Source organism: Capsicum annuum, chromosome 4 (genome assembly GCF_002878395.1).
Source record: "Capsicum annuum cultivar UCD-10X-F1 chromosome 4, UCD10Xv1.1, whole genome shotgun sequence".
Classification (NCBI taxonomy): domain Eukaryota; kingdom Viridiplantae; phylum Streptophyta; class Magnoliopsida; order Solanales; family Solanaceae; genus Capsicum; species Capsicum annuum.
This window is the reverse complement of record NC_061114.1, coordinates 163305856-163323004: the sequence shown is the minus strand read 5'-3', so window position 1 is coordinate 163323004 and position 17149 is coordinate 163305856. Positions and strand designations below refer to the sequence as shown.

Here is a 17149-nt window from a genome sequence, read left to right as displayed (position 1 = left end):
TGTTTTATTCATATTTCATTTTATGTCAATTTCTTTCATATTTTTCTCTTTTAATTTTCGTTCTGTATTTATTTCATTCCTTGTCCGTTAGTGCATTTTGTCCTTCTTTGTTATTGGCACAAACTCTTCTCTGGACCGATACTTGAAAGCTTATTTTGAAATTATTTAAGATTGTAGAACCATGAAGAGCTTAAGGAATACCCTTGAGTGGTGAGATCATTTAAATGTGGTCCTAAAAGCCTACAATCTTTGAGTCTATACACGAGCGAAAAAAATTTGAGTGCCATCATTTGAGTTACCTACGTGAGGGAGTGACTTTTGAGGTCCATAACTAACCACTTTTTTTATCCTAATTATGTCTTATATAGGTTCAAGGAATTACAATGGAGGTTTGGATGTCAATGAAGAAAGGAGAATTTCATCTTATAATTCTACTTTTAGTAGAAGTTATTGTGAAGTTTTTCATGATTATAGTGGTGCTTCAAGAAGAAAGCGAGAGAATGAGCCTAATGAATGTTTGACTAAATTTGAAGTCATTGTGAAGGAATATGAAAGTGGTTGCACATTTGGTTGCACTTTAGATGTAGATAAATTATGTTACACCAATTTCATTAATCCTTCTTTGGTTGAGTGGTTGGATATACCTTATCATACAAAAAGTTCACTATATAAATTTGGTGAAATATTGGTTGACAAAAAGGTGAAGATCATTTTTACCATGGAAGCCATCAAGGGGTATTTGGTGTGATGTCTACCCTTTGTCTACTTGTTTGGTATGTTTAGGAGCTCCTTGGTTCAATTGTAATAAATTTTGGTGTGATAGGAAGTTGAAAAAGTTTTTGTTGTAGACTCAATGGAACAAAAGCATGTATTAACTCATAGGACTATTAAGGAATCTTCAATAACAAATGAGAAAGTCAAGAAAGTGAAAGTAAAGACTACTAACTTGAAATTTGATGTACAAAGTCATTTCAATAATTCAAGTTGAGTCTTTAGAGCTTCTAGTGATGCTAAGTTGAAAATTATTGTAAAGAGTAATCCCAATGATTCAAAAGGGATCCTTAGAGCCTATTTCACTCCTAATGATATGAGTGAGAGAGAAAATAAAAAGAGAAATGAGGGAGTGAATAGTGAAAACTCAAAGGAGAAAAAAAAAGAAAAGATATTTGGAATGGAGTGAGTGGGTGGCTACAAGAACAAAAGAAAAGATAGTTGAAAAATGAAAATGAATTGTCACACGAAGGAAAGAAGAAGAGTGAAGCAAGTGAGAGAAAAAAAATAAGATAATAGAAAAACAAGAGAGTGTGAATGAGAGATTTTCTTATTCCAACTCTAACCTTTTGAATTTTTCTTCTTCTAGTGCTTCCACTTCTTTTATAAGTATTCTTGAAGAAGAGCACAAAAATAATGATTTAACATGGAAAGAAATTCGAGAATCGAAAGAATCAAGTCAAGTTGGGACTACTTCAAGAGAGCAAGTGAGCTTAACTTTAGAAAATCAAGGTAAATAAGATTCTTTAAGTATTCATTAAGGTAAAAAGGCTAATCCTATCTATTTAGTTACTTCAAATGAACGTGATAGTGACTTGAGTGTGAATGTTAGACCATCTTTAGTGAGGCTGATTATTTTTTACTTTGTGTCAATAGACAAATGAATGATGATCATACATTAGTTGAATATGATTGCAGAACTAAAATTGTTATTGATTGTGATCTTAAAATATTTCAAGCTAGTGTTATGTCAAATATGAAAAAAATATGATGTTCCCTTGAATTCTTGTGATGAAGATGAATATATTTCTTTTTTAGCTACTCGAAACACTAAAAATGTGATTGATGATGATTGTGTCTTTGCGAGTGAATTTCATTGTAATAATTCTTTATCTCGTAAGGACATGAATTTTTTTGGTGGAAGTACTCTTGAAATGGAGCATGAGGTATGTGATGATAGTCTTTTTAAGCTTAAAGAATATCAAAATTTTAAAATTTTTGAAAATTCTCTTTTTGGTGATTTTCAATTGAATGATCATTCCTTGTTGACTTATATGAAGTTGATAAAAGTGATGATCTAAAATTTAAAGAGTGCGTGACTTGTAAAATTGATTGTTGTAACTTGTTTGAGGGTGTTAATTGTTTGGATGTTAGCTAGATAACTCTCAAATTGTTTGTTGAAACTTGAAAGTACTTCTTGCATTAAAGCGTCCTCTAAAATTGAAGAAAATCTTATAAATAATGGGAGAGGCACATGTGATTGGAGTAGTGAATTGATAGATACTAGTTTTTATGTAAATTTATTTACTTACTCTAATCTTACCTTTGAGGATATAATTTGAGCTGAATTTTTAAATTCTTTTTGAAGAAAATATAAATATGATCTATTTAAAGCATTGCCAAATATCTATGGGCATAAATATGACAACTCTTCTTTTTATGAGTTTACTAACATTCTTGATCTGTTTGTGAAATACCATCAAGAGAGGATCTACAATAAGGTAAGGTATTTGGGAGCATCTTCTTGGGCTACAAAAAGATTTGAGGTATCTTTGTCTTCTAAATTCAAGAATGATTTGCTTGAATGACTAGTACTTATTTTTGGACTTTCTAAAGCCATGAAGGTAAGTTTCTATGCTTTTGACCTTTATGGTAGCAACTTTATTGTGATTAGTGAGAATTCTTTAATATTGCTATTTGATTCATGTTGTGAGTTACTAAGTGGAAAATACAAGAAAGTTTTGAGATTGATTTTTGTATTTGATCCCGAAAATGCATACTCGTATTTAAGATTTGGTGTTATTGTTAGTTCTCTTAATCATGTGGTTAGAAAAGTACAATTCAATTGTGAATTAGAAACTATTTGGTCCAAGTTGTTGAAGAAACTAGTTTTGACTTGAAAGTTCTAATGTGTAGAATTATTAGTTTCTTTAACCATTTTAATGATTGTGGTATACTTTTGAGTCAAGTTATTGATACAATTCTTGAAAAGTTGATTTTTATGAGATTTTATGATTCTTGGCTCTATCACAAAAGTGTATATGTTTAGGAGTGGTATGTAACTTATTTGGAAGACTATCTTTTAGTTTGAGTACTAACTCCCCTCTATGATTTGCAAGGTTTGAATTCGAGGTCAAATTTTTTTCAATAAGGAGAGAATGATGCAAGTTCGAGAAGTGTTAATTGCATGGGAGGATTTTAACTTGATAGCAAAAGTTTGGAGTGTATCAAGAGAGTGTAAAAATCAAAGAATCAACACAAGAGAAAATTAACATTATATTTTAGGGTCCTTTTTAGTCATAATATGATGCACATTTAATTAAGGGCATTTATGTCTTTTCATATCTTAGCTTATCATAGAGGTATTAAATAGAATATGATGCAAGATTATTTCTTTAGACAATATTTTTAGGTTGAACACTCTCTGGTGAGTTTATGGATTTATCTATTTGTCTCTATATTTGATCTCTCTTGAATATCTTTTGGCAAGATTATTCATGTATAAGTTTAATTCTCTTCTTCTTTGAACTAATCATGTAATTGATTGTTTAACTTAGAAAATTATAAATCAACATTTGTTCATCTCTAATTTTCTTCAATTGTGGGATTCTTTTTTTTTCTTCCCTATCCCCCTCAATTTCTTGATTATCTCTTGAATCTATATATCTTGTATTCTCTTTTACATCAAATAGTCATGTCATACTTGGAAGATGTTAATATAAAAAAGTCTACTCCATAATATGTTTTCCTTTTTACATGATTAATTCAACGGAAAAGAGAATTAAACTCATACATGTTGCACCTTTTTACTCTTTGTTACATTCTTATGTAATTTTACATCACTCCCCCGTTTTTGTCATTTCTACTTCTCCATTTGTCTTGATTATTCACTTACAAAGGGTAAAATCCTCATTTTGCTCCAATTTTTTTGTAAATTTTTCTCCTTTTTCTTACATCTTATGCCATCTCAATTCCGTACACAACTTATAAATTTATTATAGATGATATTATATAAGGTAGTCCTAAAAAAGAAAAGGAAGAAAATAGAACTATCATAAACATTTTAGTTAACTATATTATATGTACAATTTCAGAACAAAAAATGTTAAATCACACAATCTCCTTCGCTACCTATCAAGCTCATAATCTTTAATTTCATCGTCACACCTTTTATCATGAATATCTTTTTCTCATGCTTATATTTATCTATTTTCTTTGACGCAATAAATTTCTTAGTTAGACTTTTAATTTTTAAAACAATGGTGAATCTTTGGCACAACATTCTTTTTCCCTATCTTGTAAATCCTATGAAGAGGATTATGTGCTTCAAGCACAGTGCTTAAAACCACATGCTATTATAAAGTTTCTTTGTGTACCACCATAAATTATGGTTCACTGGATGCATGAGATTTCTCTTTCCTTATTTATAGATCTCGATGTTGACTCTTGCATGGTAGAAAGTTCTTCACTAGAGTAAGATTCTATATATGTGACATGAATCCTGATTAGTCAGACTCAATGTGAATATCAAACATCGGATTAAAAAACAAAAGAAAATTAAAGAAAGGCTTGTAAGAAAATTCTTGTTGTCGTCTATTACTCTACAAACTTGTATTTCTTTATTATATTGATAGGCTCAAACTTTTCAGACGTGTCTTCGAGCAAGACAACAATACATTCATATATATGTAGACTGATTGTCAAGCATAAGATTGGCTCATTCATATTATAAAGGAGACAAATAGGTTAGTGGAACATTTATTCTTATCGGGTGAGGTGTATTTAATGTAATAAATGGCTAAGAAATAAAGAAAGAAAGAAAGAAAGAAAGTAAAAAAGACATAATTTCCCCCCTGAACTTGTCGCTAAAATTTACTTAAGCAGGTTAACTTTATCGGTAATTATTTACCTCCTAAATAACTTTTGCGTGAATTATATACCACCCCAAAAATTAACTCTACTCTCACAATAGAGAGTGTAATATACTCTTTCCCAAGTTCGCGCCACATCGTTGCCACGCAAGTCAGACCAAAAAAACAAATTAAAAAATATTTTATATATGTATATAAAATATAATATATATATATATATATATATATATATATATATATATATATATATAATATTAAAAGTGTGAAGACCTTTAAAAAAGTTATTTGAACTTTTTGCCCTTCATTAAAAGACTCTTCTTTAGATAAAACTATCTTTTCATTATTTTTTAAAATTTATTATTTAATTATTTTTTATTATATTAACTAGACTTCCTAAAATATATAGGACTCCTAAAAATATGGTAGGAGAATTAATTAATATTTTTCTTTATACTAGACTTCCTAAAATATATGGGACTCCTAAAATATATGGTAAGAGAAATAATTAATTTGTACCGTTCAGTTAGAAAAATACTCCTAAAATAAGACTCTATCAAGGAAATACTTCTATAAATATTGAGACATACGTTAAACTAGAGAACAAACCGGTTTGCCTATTGGGAGAATATGATTGATGCTAATCTAACTTAATTTGATTGCATGTCTAGATTGGTGGATGCTTGATTTTCTAACCCTCAACTTCTTCACTGTTTTTGTCAACATAATAGAATTCAACATGTGTTTATATATATATATATATCTTCTTTGTTTTCATTCAAAATCATTCTTTAGGGTCAAAATTTTAGCTCAGACAAGAATTAGTTGGATCAAAATCGAAGCGTTGTGATTACTGTTATATTTTTTTTTTTTATAGTTTATAGGTTGTAGATGAGCTTTGAAAAATTTCTTTTATAAAGGTCAGGTTTAATTGTATTGTTTTGATATCTTTATTATCTTATTATTTTATTTTAATTTACAGATACTAGATCAATATGGATCGAATTTGAATTTTTTTTTAGGTAAAGGTTAGATTTAATTGTATTATCGTAATATCTCTATTAGTTTGTTATTTTGTGATAGTTTACAGTTCGTTGATGAATCTCGATCGGCTTTGAGAAATTTTTGTGTGTAACATTTAAGCTTAATTGTATTGTTTTGCTATCACTTTTATCGTATTATTTTGTTTATAGGTGATGAATAAATGTTGGTCGGCTTTGAGAATTTTTTTTATGTAAAAGTTAGGTTTAGTTGTATTATTTTGATATCCCTATTATCGTATTATTTTGTTATTGTTTACAGGTGGTAGATGAGTGACGGACGTCTTTGAGAAAATTTATACGTGTAAAGATTATATTTAATTGTATTATTTTGATGTCTCTATCATTGTATTATTTTGTTGCAATTTACAAATAGTAGATGAATGTCAATCGATTTTTAAAATTATTTTTGGTAAAGATTAGGTTTAATAAATTCTTCATCTTTACATACTCAACAGATATTAAATTTAATTATTATATTCATCTTTATTATTTAAACAAATATCTTATTTAATGTAATGTTTGAACTTCATTAAAGTGAGTACAAGCGCAACACGCGTACACCTAAACTAGTATGTATGTGTGTGTGTGTGTGTGTGTGTGTATATATATATATATATATATATATATATATATATATATAAAAAAAAAATCTTTTTCACCCCCTCCCCCAACTGCTGCACCCCATGTAATTGATAACCCATCCCCCCTCTCCTCGTTGTTGAACCTGCAACCCCCGCTAATAACGAAGTTGAAGCAACGAAGATTGCTCATTCAGTAGCTTCATCTTCACTTGTCAAGGTATGAAGTGAATTAGTTTGCTTATCTACTTAGGGCTGCCTAGAAAGTATATTTTGTTGATTCTTTCCTTTCAATAATCAGGTTGTTGTATACGGTAGGGATCTAAATTGGGGACGTATTGCTTGTATAACAAGAAAAAAAATTTCAATTCCACCTCCACCTCATTTTTTTCTTGATATGTAAATTCAAATTGTTGAAATTTGATTTTTATTTTAATTTGTTCGATCAAAATAAGAATGGGACAATTATGAAGTTAATTTAGCTAATGAGGAAAACTAGTTTTGACAAAATAAAATGCATTTTTCTGAAGATTTTTGTATAAGAAGATGATGTTATTACAAAAATTCACATGAATATATTTTGATATGTATTGAAAATGATTGATAAGAGTGGAGAAAAAAAATAAAGGAATTAGAAGGGAGGGGTAGTGGGGTTTGAGAAGAAGAAGAGAGGGGTGGTGGGGTGTGAAGAAGAAATATTAGTGGTTAAAAATTTAAAAATGGCCCCACTTTTTTTATTTTACTTTTTTTTAATTCAAAATGCGCTTTAATCTTTTTTTTTTTGCCACGTCAGTTTTTAATGGGGTAATATAATTCAAGTGAAAGTTGTTTAGGAGGGTAAATAATTACCGATAAAGTTAAAATGCTAAATTGAGTCTTGACGATAAGTTCAGGGGTATTTATACCTTTTGCCATAAATAAATAATAAATAAATAAAATGTGAATAAAAAAAAAAAAATCAAAACAAAAAGGAGAAGCATGCGGTATCAGCAAGCTCCTAACCTTCCTTTATATGCATATATGGATATTGATTGATTGATTTGATTCTTACTGCAAATACACCTAAGTTAGCAACAACGGGTGCTGCAATGTGGGGTTATCTTTCATTTGGAAGGACGAATTTACTACCATATATATTTAATGTAAGAAAGAGAATTTAAGAATATAGTAAATAACAATTGTAATAAAGGAGGATATTTTCTATTCTTTTTGAAAATTTTTAGAACCAAAATATAGGAAAAAAAACCCTCAAAATTCTAAGAAAAAAGATAAATACTAATATTGACCAACGAAGCAAGTCACACTAGCTTGCTCATAACCTTCCTTTATATATACTCCCTCCGTTTTATTTTAATTGGCCCTCTTTCTAAAAATATTTGTTTTAATTTACTTATCCCTTTGATGAAATCAAAAGGATTTTAATATGTTCTTTCAATAATATTCTTATCATTAAATGACTAAACAAGTTGTATATATTTAAATTTATATTTTCAAAGTATAATTAATAAGGTTAATTTGGTAAAATAGACCCCTAGTAAGTATTTTTCTTAATGGGTGTGCCAAGTCTGTAGGGCCAATTAATACAAAATTGAGGGAGTATGTATGTATGGGTGTATATATATATATATATATAGTAAAAGTGTTAAGGGTCTTGAAAATATTGTTTTAACTTTTTGCCCTTCATTAAAAATTTTTTGTTTTAAACAAAATCGTCTTTTCATTATTTTTTCTAATATTTAAGAGTTGAAAATTAATTAAATATATTTATGATAAAATCTTTTCTTATTAGAAGTCATCAAAATTAATGACAACTAATACTTTTTCCATTAGTTTAAGAATTCTAAATCAACAAAGTTTGATTTTAAAAAGATTTGAAAAATCTAAAAATAAATATAAAACTGTTAAAATAAGAAAAATTGAGATAGTATCAAAATTTTAAAAGTTTTAAGTACGTAAGAACTATATAACTAATGATTTTGTAAAGATTTAACTTTAAAAATAAGAAAAGATTTTAAATACATACAAAAATAAAAAAATAATCGTGCCAGAAATATGGTTCAAATTGATGTGTTTATCTTAGCCTCCGACAGCAATGGAAAGAGAAACTGCATGACAAACGAAAAAGTGATGACTCACCAACAACTGGAAACTTCTGGTGGTAAAATAAATATATATACTTACATTAAAATATATATTTATGTTTACATTATTATATTAACATATGAAAAGTCTTTGAAAAGTGATTAATTAAATATTTACATTTCATTAAAAATCTCCGCAATAAATAAAATTATTTAATGTAAATAATCAAATATTACACGTGTAAAGTACGTGCGATTATATATATATATAAAAAGAGAGAGAGGTTAGAGATTAGGACATTATACAATAGAGGTATTTACATCATAAAGTTAACAAAATAAGATAAAGAATAACAAAAGAAAGTACCGAAAAGGATACTTGTACAATGTCCAGATTCAGAATATTAATCACAAAATTTGAATGAATTAAATGCATATAAATCCTAGATTAAATAATTAGATTCGATACCATGTTTGTCGAAATAATTAACCAATTTCCAAGATTGAACCATTTCTCTTGCGCTTTCCAAGATTGAACCATTTCTCTTGCACTATCCCTTCGTCCCAAATTTCCTAATTTTATTTCTCGTTTTACTTGTCATTTTTCATTAATCAAGAAGAGATTAAAAAAAAAAATTCATGTTTAATCCTTTGCATTAATTACTTTTTCTTCAAATTAAAATGTAAACATTATTTAATAGGGGTACTATGATAAACTAATCATGTTATTAATTATTTTTCTTAATCAATGTGTCATCTTAATTTGGGACGGAGGAAGTATAAGTTATCTCGGAGATATAATGAAAAAACAAAGATGGTATTGAGATTAACAACTATATGCTTCATTATTTTATTTTGGAACACCATTGCCTTTTGTTTGGTTGAAGGATACAGGTCTAGTCGAGATGCAAACGTCGTCATTGAGGTATAGTCGTCACATATTTATTTTTATAGGTTTAATATTTGATATATTAGCAAAGTTTATATGTTGTTCTTTTAATGAATAATCTATTGGTGAAATAAACTTAGGTTTGCAGACTATTCATGAAGATATTTATGATTGTGTGGATCTTTATAAACAACCATCTCTTTTGCATTCAATTTCGATCAGAGAAAGAATCAAGGTGCAATATTTATACTCATACAACTTTAAAATATTTTTTCTTTTCTTTTGAGAAACAAAAGCTAATAGCATAAACTTCTGTTGTTTGCAATATTTTGTATTTTCATCATAGGCAGAATCAAGTTTTCAAGCATATGAATTTTTGAATTATACTTTTTTATTGAGTTTTAAATTAATAATTTGTACATATCCAACATTTTGAAAAGAGAATTAACTGCTAGTAATTTAAAATTTCATGTAATTGCCGTTAAAGGAATATATAGCTCCTCTTTCACTTATAAGTTCTTGTTTCATGTAAGATGTCCTCCAAAAATGTTACTAAATAGGTTAGAGTTCAAGTTATAAACTAGGCTAATTATCTGATTCAGTCATTTTATTATGTTTGACCCTTAATTACTAGATATATCGAATTAATTGGGCCATTTTATTATGATCAACTATAAAAAATATAGTGGTTTTGACCTTTAATTGTTAAATATATCGAAGTGATTGTCCAAATACACAATATAAAATTAGAGTATATCTATACAACTTTCGAGATTATCTGAGATCCACAAAATTATGTGTATCCATCAGCCGCCAACCCTCATTTCCCATTTCTTTAGGTGAATCCAAACCACTGATCCACCATCACATTGGCGCTCTAGCGAATTCTTTTGTCCGTTTATGTCAGAATTCAGTGAAACAACCAACTAGATCTTCTCTCCTCAAGTCACTCCTCCCTCACAGATCTATCACAACCCGACCATCAAACTGAAAATCCCTCACAGATCTTTCCTTTCTGTCGTCACTCCTCCCACATGTCGCGAACATAGATCTAGTCTTACTGAAAATTCATGGATGTGATCTCATCGAAAGTCCATTAATCTCCGGAGAGAATCTGAATTTGCATTTTGAGAAATGGAACAAAAACTACTTTTTCGTTAATTTCAGAGATGACAGAGGTTGGTTTGCCGTGGTAAGGTGGAGATGATGAAGAAGAACAGAGATTAGAAACTCACGCACCCGATCTAGGAACTCTGGCCACTGGATCGATTTGAAAATGGATTCGATAGTGATGATCGTATATCTCTAGATTTCGTGTATCTTTGTGATTTTTATGACTTCCAGTATCCTTGTGTATCTTTGTGATCTGAAAACTTTGTGTATCTTTATGATTTTTGAAAGTTTTATCCACGCATAAATACACGTAGATATGTACATATTTTAAGGCCTAAATACACAATCCAATCTATGTAATCTCAGATACTTAACTAGCTACATCAAACTTGTATATCAGAGGTACACATGCCTAAAATACACACCACACCTGTATGTTTTATACTCCTCTATCCTATTTTACTCTTTCCAAATTTTCTAATTTGATTTTTCATTTTAGTTGTCATTTTTTATTAATCAAAATAAGACGATTTTTTTCTTTTTTTACCTTTAGTATTAATTATTTTTTCTCCAAATTAAGATGTAAACATTATCTAATAGGGGTACTATGGTAAAATAGTCATGTTTTAATTATTTTTCTTAATCAATGTGCAATGTCAAATTAGGACGAGTAAAATAGGACCGAGGAAGTAATTTATTTTAAAGTTAATGGAGCTTTTATAATAGGTCTCTATGTTTGTCTATTTTGTTAATTTCAAGGGAGTTGAACTTTATCTGTATACGTTAGATACTCAGCTCCGGAATAGATTCAAAAACTGTGTACATATTGGCTATATGATTCGATTTCCATTCACAGAATCATGTCCCAAACCATTCAAGCTATTTCTTTAACTCTATCACCGACTGAGGTAATTAGAATTTTCTAGGTCTCACTCAATGTTTTGGATGATTTTTTAGTCCAACATGTTAGTAGAGTCAATTCCATATTAATTCTTGATTTATTCATTGTTGGTTACTCCATATTATATTGTCAAAGTTTTAGTTGGCAGATTTAGGTGTGCTGGAGAGGTTGGTTGTTAATTAAGTTGCCTACTTTGGTGGTGAACGTGACTTATTCTCTTATGTTACTATATAAATAGATTTATTTCTTTATATAAAGTTGGTTTTTTAATAAACTAGCCTTTAATGATTTATATAAATATCATGTCAATGGTGAAATCTGGATCTAGTCAATAGTAAAGTTAGAAATCTTGCTAAAAGTAATGAGGATTTAATATATAAATATAAAAAATAATATTATATATGTGGAGTATAATTTTTTGAGGAAGTGTTGAATTGATCACTCCTTGTTGGTTGTAACCTTGCCCATGTCATTGATCCACATTTAATATAATTAAGACTAGATAGAGATGCAACTACCACGAATTAACTATTAATGTATAAAATCCTTACATGCATGTATGTTTCAGTAACATTTTCTGTTTACAAGAATATAATTTTACTTGTATTTTCTTTGAAATTCTTCCTCATTTTCTTCACGTATGATCATTTTCAAAACGATAGATGACAACTGCGAATGAGCTAGAAAAACAATGATCAGTGAATGCTAAGCAACTGTAGAAGGATCAAAATATTTATTTTACAGCAGAAGAGTATTGGCTGAATAAAAAAGGTTGTCCAATTGAAACTGTTTCTATTCGGCGAATGACACAAGAACAACTCCAAGGAGCCAAAGATGCCTCCCTAAGCTTTGCAAATGAATCTCTTGCTGGAAACATCATCGATGTAACTACTTATTTACTAATGTCTTAAACATTTGTTAGAATTATTATTAACAGTCAACAAATTCAATTTTAAATAGTTATTCTAATTAATTTATATAGAACTACATCAATTTCCAGGAATTAGCATAAACACATCTCCAGCAATAAATAATTTTAGATGTATCTCAATCATTGTTACTTTGTATAATCGACAAGTAAATATGGAGATGGCCAGTACAGTTCTGCAACAATATTTCTTCAAAGTATAAATACCACAAATTTCGAGGAGATACAAGCTAGATGAATTGTAAGTTAATATGCTTTTGTTATATATTCATGAAAATTAACATATTTGAATTTTTCTTATTCAAAACAATTGATTTCATGATTTGAAATTAAAAAACGAAAATACTTATCGGTGAGTAAGTGTTGCAATTATTTTCTGGCATCCGATTATGTACTTTTTGATAATTTGATTTCCTAAAATACAAGAAGAAATACTTTTATTTCTAGAAGTGATGTTTGTTTGGTCTAGGTACATCCAAAATTATACGGTGATGGACGGACTCGATTGTACACCCATTGGACTGTAAGTATGTTAGGAATTAATCGATATATCTCTTGAAAAAACAAATAAATTCAACGACAAAAATCTTTACAAAAGCATATAGAGTAATTTTTTATTTTTTTTGTGAATTAAATAGGTAGATGCCCACCAGAAAACTGGATGTTACAACTATATTTGTCCAAGATTTGTTCAACTTAGCAGTGAAATACCAATAGATTATGCTTTCCCAAAAGTCTCTATATCAGAATCTGATTTTGCAGAATTGTAGAGTCAGATCTACAAGGATCAAGTTAACTTACTTGTTACCATATATTTACAGAGTATGATGACCAACTATTATTACCATACATATTCATTATAATTAAAATTTACCTTACAATTTTACTTCCTATGTCACTTTTTAGTTGTCATATTTTTCTTTTCTTTATAAGGGTCAAATAATATAATTTTGATCAACATTTGAAATGTAGTTTTTCATCGTATTGATATGAGAAAAATTATAATTTATAGTCTTTTTGTATAATTTTTGTATATCTAAAATTTCAATTTTAAAATATCAAATTAATATAATCCAATTTAACTTTAGAAATTAGTCAAATTGACTCTAAAAATTAAAACGTGACAACTAAAAAGGAATGGATGAAGTATCACTTAATTTTTTCGCTACAGAAGGTACTCCCACCATTCCATTTTACTTATCACAATTTGACTTGACACATTGATTAAGAAAAATAATTATAACATGACTACTTTATCATAGTAACCCCATTAAATAATGTTTACATTTTAATTAGAAAAATTGGAGTGAATTCCTCATATTGTCATTGAATAATTGACAATATCCCACAAAAGTCATTTGTTTTTTTAATGACAAAAACATCACTGAACTATTACTTTATCCATATATTGTCATCCTAACATTTTAAGCTACTAAACTCACTTAATTAAGTTTAAATTTAATGACAAATTCATTAAATTATACCATTTAATACATAACAAAAAATAATTTTGATATAAAAGCAATAAAATCCACCAAAATAAAATAGATTTTAAATAAAAATAAATTATACATGGTGAAAATAATTTTAGTTTTTTTTTAAAACATGAGATTATATAGGACCATTTTTTTTAAAATTTTTAAGGGTCACTCTCTCCATTTAATATTATTTATTTATTTTTCATGCGTCTCATAAAAAATCATAAATAAGAAGGATAATTTACTAATTTACCTTAGAATTTTTTATTAGATTCTATTAGTGTCTTATAAATAATAAAATTAACAATATAAGAACTTTTTTGGAACTTTATTATATTTATACTTTCAAAAAAAATTAATATAAAGATAAGTAATAATTTAATTTTTGTCTTATAAACTAACAAATAGCTTAGAATATATGGGACAAAAAAATTAGATAATACTCCCCCATTCTTAAATAAGTGAACAAAGGAAAAATATAAACTAGGATAATTTAATATATATGTTTTTAAAAATTTATTGAATGTATATATATTAATAATATAGAACTCATTAATTCAAAAAAAAAATAAAATTAAAATTCAGAATTCATGAACTTCAAACTGCGACACCATAATGAAACATGTAAAGAAAAAAATCTATAAATAATATGAAATGGAGAGAGTGTCCACTTTTCATTTAAATGTTCCTATAAAATCTCATGTGTTTTTTTTAAAAAAACATGTCAATATGTTTAAAAAAAGAAAAAAAAATCTCAATATGTCTAATTTTTGTTTATTTAAAATATATATTCATTTTGATGAATTTTTGCTTTCATATTTTACTCATTTTTTGTTATGTATTTGGGTGGCATAGTTTAATGAATTTTTTTATTTATATTTAAACTTAATTAAGTGAGTTTAGTAGCTTAAAATATTAGGATGATAATCTAAGAGATAAATTAATAGTTTAGTGATATTTTTGTCATTAAAAAAATAAAAATAATTTTTGTGGGATATTGTCAATAGTTCAATGGCAATATGAGGAATTCACTCGGATATTTGTGACAAATAAAAATGACAATTAAAAGTAAAAATACAATTACGAAATTTGTGACAAGTAAAATAAAACGAAGGAGTATACAGAAAAGTAAAGGAGATGGTTCTGAGTAGTAATTTAAGGTATAATATGTTAACTTATACATGCAATAGCAAGTTCCCAAAGTTTTAGCAATTTTTTAAAAATGAACTCTAACTTTCCTATTTAATTCTCTCTCGACTTCACGGAGTGTACTTAAGGAATAATTCCCTTCACTGTACCGGAGGTTATGTAATTTTCCTCCCAGGATAAAATGGCTTTAAATCAAACAATAGCGGTATCTCAAATTGTCGGATTCGTCGAACTCAATCAACAACTAATGATCACAACAAGTTTTTAAAAATATGAAGAGTGTTTTTGCTATCAAAAACTATGTTAAGTCTGGGCCTGATCTGCGGCCGCTGGTGACACTATCCGAATTCCAATGTTTTTGCATCAAGTTTCAAATAAATTTTGCCTAAAAAATAGATCTCATCAATCATTTGATAAATCCAAATCCAAAGCCGCTTCTGCAGTGCATCTATGTCCGCAGGTTATTGAAGTGCGCGTGCAGATCGCCCAACAGTGCGCAATCAGATTCTTTGGATCAAGGTTTCACTTGTTCATCAAGTTTCAAATAAATTTTGTCTAAAAATAGATCTCATCAATCATTTAACAAATCCAAATTCGAAGGTAAGCAAGTGACAATGATGACGGCACAAGGTACCACTTCGTTCTTGCCTCACTATCCAAGTGGAGTAAGTGTTCCTTATTATAAACACTTAAAAGTTCCCTTCTCCCACCAATGTGGGATAATTAGTGAACTTTCCATTAAAAGAGTACACTTTCCATTTTAGTGACTATATTTTTCTTCACTGTTTTTCCCTCCATTTTTCATCCATTCATACAGCTTGAACCTAACAGCCACATCATATTAGTTCTTGCAAATTCATGGTATTGTAGGTCTTTTTCAGATATCATTTTCTTCATTCATTCTGAATTCAAATTAAAGCAATTGAGGGATTTAATAGTTTCTGAAACTTATATATTTGATTGCACATGAAAAGATTTCTAAGTGGTTCGATGTGTCTTAGGAGTAGACTCCACTTTACTATTTGCATATACATGGATAGAAACAAAATCTACTATGAAGAAAACACCTGTCACCTGCTATAGCATACGTCTAAAAAGTTAGCAAGAGCTTTAAAACTTGTATAGTAGACTAGAGAAAAACTGATAGTGAACATGTTTTTCAACTAATAAAAGAAGCTAATATTTATAGCCGAAACATCATAAAGAACACTCTATTTCACTATAGTAGTAGATGTTTTTCTCAACGAAATGCATTCCAATTATCAAAGTTAAAACAAAAAGAATGTCTAGAAACTAACTCTTAATGATATTACTGTTGAAAAATCTCGTCAACTAATTCTCCCTCGGTTTGTTCATTTTTCAAACCCTTTGCCTTGATTTCATCGACTTCTTTCATTTTCTCATGGACAAAATCAAGTATATTGCTCATAGCAGTCTTGACCCCTTCATTTCTCAGTAATTGCTCACCGACTTCAGCAGGAGTCACCATTGCCTCATTTAAAACATCGAAGATTTTAGGGAAAAGAGGATGATCCTCAATTTCAATAGATAATTTGAAACTAATGTCTGGAAAGTGTAAGGTATGCAATAAGACATGTGGATGTGCACGTCCATTCAGCCTGGCCTTAATAAGGCAGGATCTAATATGTCTTTGTGATTTGTTTTGAATACTATTATCCTTTCATTTCCATGGCTTGACACAACCCATCTATGAAGTTTAGCAGCCCTGATAATGTAACCTAACAACATTCCACAAAGAACAAAATTAATAAAAACACGTAAGTTTTGTGCACTGACTATATATATACCTACTAAAAGATGTCTTTGAGAAAAGTAAACTTAAATTACCTCCTGAGCTTTTGGCTTCCTAACAATATTTATAGTTTGTGCTTGGGTTATATAAGGTTTGAGTGACTTCAAAGTCTGTTCTTCTGCTTTTCGGTCTTTAATCACTACTAAAAAAACAGAAAAATCGACCACAAAAATCGATCACATGTGGTCGATTTTCCTGAATTTTCGATCACAAAATCGATCAAAATGCGTGGTTGGTAAAAGTGTGGTAACTTTTTAAAAATCGACCACGTGCGGTCATTTTTTTTTGAAATATATATTTTTAAAATTCATTATTAT

At 28.5% G+C, this 17149-nt stretch overlaps 1 long non-coding RNA gene across 1 annotated transcript; it reads left to right on the top strand.

Annotated features, from left to right (window-relative positions):
• Window positions 1-9369: 9369 nt before the first annotated feature.
• LOC107852503 lies at window positions 9370-13222 on the top strand. Its single transcript, XR_001669468.2, has 3 exons — window positions 9370-9486; window positions 9591-9685; window positions 12127-13222. It is a non-coding gene; the product is annotated as an uncharacterized LOC107852503 (long non-coding RNA).
• Window positions 13223-17149: the final 3927 nt, after the last annotated feature.